We start from the raw sequence: 4,778 nt of genomic DNA, 5'->3' as shown, positions 1-4,778 counted from the left end.
CCACCCTCTTCCAAACCCCCCCCCGGCTTTGCGTCACTTCCTGTCTCACGTACACCCAAGAGGTGCCCTGGCTGTGGACTGCCTGGGGCGAGCGGTGCGCACGCACAGGGACGCGGACCCTCGGCTAAGTGTGCGAGGCGGGGCGGGGAGGGGCGGGGCGTGGTCGGACAGAAAAGGCGCCAAGACTGCAGGTGCCGGGAGGAGCGGTGGGATCCGCGTACTAGCTTATTTCTTATTCGCCGCTTTCTGCTGCGGCACGCGCGGGCCGCATTCCGGCTCGGTGGATCCAGCAGTCTAACCTTGACCGACCTCCAGGCCCTGCAGTGCAAAGGCAAATGGTGTTGGCGTTCACTCCTAAATGCTGGATACACACGCGGAAATAATTCCTTAAAGTGTATGTTCTTGTTAAATATTAGGGAGCCACTAACGCCATATTGTGTATATTTTGCAACCTCAGAAATATTTAGGATAAGCAAAAAGGAAAAACATTTAAAAGCAAAATACAATTTTGTACTTAGGATGCGTAAAAGCTGCACATGGACCCAAACTGCCACAGTGCTTTGCATAATGTTTAATGCAAGAAGAAACGAAAGGGAAAACAGAAACAAGTGAGACTTATTAGGGGGATAGGATTGTAGATGAACTTTTATACTCATCGCCATTATTGTTATTACAGACTTGCGCAGTGTATAACAAGATAGGATTCTGGTCGCTTTTTAAACTCATCACATCCACAACCTCTCCCCACCTCTAGGCGGTAATTTGCAATCGGGGGAGGGAGATTAGAGGAGTTTACAAACAGCTACAACGCGAGAAAGGGAGCCAGGGCCATAAAAGGGTTACAGATAAAGCGCTTTCCAGGTCAGTCCCGAGGGACGCAGAGCAGTTCTTTTAAAATGCAAATCTGTTTCCTGGCTTCGGGATCCCGCTCTTTCCCCTACTCTGCGATATTTTAGAGGAAATAGCACGGGGTTTGCACGCCGCCCTTTACTTTGGCCCCGTTCTTTAAAAATCTCTCCGCAGGGAGAAGTATTCTTAAATCTTGTAATCAGGAGCTTCGCTGCATCTCAGTGGATCCACACAGGAAAAAGTGAAATCGAGGAACGGGGTGGATATGGATTAGCTGTGGAGGGTCTTGAAATTCAGACAATGGGGGAGCTGAGTCTCTTCTTTTCCTGGACTGATGGGATCTTAACAATGCTAGGATCCAGGTGAAAATCTTATAACCATATGAAGAAATGGGCTTAGGAGAACAGGGTCAGGAGGAAACCTATGAAAATTCAAATTAAAGAATTTACATTCCCCGGTGCAATCACGTAGAGAAGAGTATGGGGGTTCCTCAAAAAATTAAAAATAGAACTACCCTAGAGCCCAGTAATGGCACTACTGTTATTTACCAAAAACTATAAAAATATTAATTCAAAGGGCTACACCCACCCCTATGTTTATTGCAGCATTATTTACATTATTTACAATAGCCATATTATGGAAGCAGCCCAAGTGTCCACTGATAGTTAAATGAGTGAGGAAGATGTGGTGTATATATACACTGGGATATTTTTCAGCTATAAAGTGGAATCTTGCCATTTACAACAACACTGATTGAGCTAGAGAGTATAATGCTAAGCAAAATAAGTCAGAGAAAGACAAATACCATCTGATCTCACTCACATGTGAAATTTAAATGCAAAATGAATGAGCGAAGGGAAAAAGACAAACCAGGTCTCTTAACTATAGAGAACAAACTGTCGGTTACCAGAGGGGAGGTGGGGTAATGGGGGACAGCGGATGGGGATTAAAGAGTACACTCACCATGATGAAAAAACTAAAATGAAAAAAAAAAAAAAACTAAAATGAAAAAAAAATTTACTTCACTAAAATGAAACAAAAAAGAAGACACTAAAGAGCATGTCAATTAAATTTTTAATTTCCTACCTCTTATTAATAGTAATGGACACCATAATTAAATTCCCTTTCCTATCCCTTTCTCCCCAGAAGCTTTGCAGGATCTCCCTCTTCCGCGATTTCAAGTAGATGAACATAAATTTCTCTTCCTTTGCTGCAGAATCTAAGCATACTGAGAGACCATTCTGCTTTGTCTGCTATTCCATACAAATGTTCAAATATTTTATTTTTTTATTCTGATCTTCATTGTGGCCATTGTTATTACCATTATTACATAGCATTATCTCCCGCTTCTGGAGACCCAATAATTTGGATGCTTGCAATGAAATACGTTTCTGGTAACTAACCTTTATTTAAACTCTCTGGCACAACTGAAATGGCTATTATTCAAGTTTCAACCCTCCTCAGAATGTTACATAAAACTTACACTAGAACTAACATTCTTGCTGCTTGGGGGAAGGAACATTTTTTCCTCTATCCTTCTAGGTTCTTTGGCTGTTAAGTTGATATAAAACAGTTTAACCAGAGAAAAAACAAATGTAATTACAGATATACGGGAGCCCCATAAGAATTTGAGACCCAAGGGCAAGCTGGACAATTGAGGCTTATTTACCATCGGGAGCTAAGGAATAGGATAGGGGCCTGGGGCTTTAAAAGGGAGAAGGATAATTCACAGGACTATAAGAAGAGCAGATGTTTAGTAATTAAATGTTTGCCCTGCCATACAGATGGGTAATTCAGACAAAATTTTCTCTGGTAATAACTCCTATTCTGGGGGTACCTGGGTGGCTCAGTGGGTTAAAGCCTCTGCCTTCCGCTCAGGGTCCTGGGATTGAGCCCACATCGGGCTCTCTGCTCAGCAGGGAGCCTGCTTCCCCCCACTCGGTCTGTCTGCCTCTCAGCCTGCTTGTAATCCCCTCCTGTCAAATAAATAAAATCTTTAAAAAAAAAACAAAAACCCACAACTCCTATTCTGGGTAAGAGCCCCAGTTTAGATTCTTCACGGTACTTAGGGGAGCGGCAAACCTATCTCTTGAGCTTGCAGGTCTCAATTGCCTTCAGCTCAAAATAATCCACAAGCCCAAATAGTATATTTTGGGGTCACATATCTGCTTCCCTTCACATTCTTCGAAAAGATACATAGAAATGTTTTCTTAAGTCATGTATATGAGAATTTTGTATAAAGGAAACTGGAGGTTGGAGAAGAATGTACAATGTACTTAAAAAAAAAAAAAAAACCCTTGGGGTCTGGGGGGAAGAGCAGAGTCAAGGAACAGGAGTTTTCAACTTTCATGAGCCTGGGTATCGGTATTAAATGGAATTGGGGTGCCAGTTGGTTAAGTGACTGACTCTTGATTTCTGCTGAAGCAGTGATCTCGGGGGTATGGGATTGAGCCTCCTTCTCCCTTTGCCCCTCTCCTGCTCTCTGTCGCTCTGTCTGTCTCTCTGTCTCTCTCTCCCTCTCTCTCGCTGTCTCTTTTTAATAAATAAATAAACATTTAAAATGGGATTAAAAATACCTGTCTTGCAGATTTTCTGTGGGTTTAAGTGCAATAAGACAGTTGCAAGCCCCAGGGCGCCTAGGTGGCTCAGTCGTTATGATGAAGTTCTAGAACCTGGGTGAGGTTCGGTGGGCTGAGGTCCGGAGCCGATGACCAAGAAAGAATTCTTGAGACATCTTTGGTGCAAAATGGTGGTTTATTAAAGCACGGGGACAGGACCCGTGGGCAGGAAGAGCTGCTGCTCCGGGTTGTGAGGGATGGCAGGTTATGTACCCTGCGGTTGGGGGAAGGTGAGGGAAAAGGGGGAGGTTTCAACGGAGCTTTCATATGCTAAAGGAGGCCTCCAAGGCGCAGGGATACCAGAGGCTTGATCAATGCTGTCTTTTGGCAAGCCATTAACATCAAGATGGTTGGGAGATTCCTGGTGGAATGTCATAATCCTGCTATCAAGCATCTTTGTTAGTGAGATTTAGGTATAGAAGAAACTTAACTTCACTTACATTTCCTTCTACCCCAGCCTCCTTCAGTTTTGTTTATGGAAGGGAGGGTGACATTAAGGCTTGAGGAACTGAGTCATTTGCCTCTGGAAATTGTGCTATTGATAATGTAACTTCTTTGTTCAACCAAGGGAGACTCCTGTCTTGCGGGATTGTGATCTCAGCAAGTTAACTATTTGTTTTGGCAGTCAGGGGTACCTGAGGAATGCCACACACATCACCGAGGGGAGCGGATGGAGATGGGGTGCAAGGTGCCAGCTTTTGCTTTGTCCTCAGCCAGCCTCCCGCTCCCTCATCAGTTATAAGTGTCTGCCTTTGGCTCACCTCAAGATCCCAGGGTCCCAGGGATTGAGCCCCGCACAGAGCCCTGCATCGGGCTCCCTGCTCAGCTCTCTCTCCCTCTGTCTCCCGGCCCATGCTCTTACTCTCATTCTCTCTCTAGCTCAAATAAAATCGTTAAAAAAAAAAAAAGGACAGTCGCAAGCCCCTAAAAACACACAGGAAACTGGCACATTGGTTGAGTCTACCTGGATGGGATGGAGCAGAGTCTGGCAGGAAAGTAACATGGAAGATGTCTGCAGACCAGTGTAGGATTTTAGGTTAATGAAGAGGAAGAAATAAGACCTTCACCCTAGGAGAATGGCTTCCCTGAAGACTTCGAAATGAGAATGAGCCTGTGGCATGCCATAGTTAAAATATTCTACTCTACAGAAATACCTGACAGCTACTTCCAGCAAGTTACTGGTGGAAGAAGGGGTACAGGAGTCATTGGCTGTAAAATTCTCCCCCTTTCCCTTTATTCTTCACCTGGAGATAAAAGCCAAAGTTGTGCTATTTGCTGAGGGAGAAACTGCAGGCAAAAAGAAACCAGAAA

The sequence above is a fragment of the Martes martes genome (genome assembly GCF_963455335.1).
Source record: "Martes martes genome assembly, chromosome: 1".
NCBI classification, from domain to species: Eukaryota; Metazoa; Chordata; class Mammalia; order Carnivora; family Mustelidae; genus Martes; species Martes martes.
The sequence above is the reverse complement of the archived record's forward strand: the minus strand, read 5'-3'. Positions refer to the sequence as shown.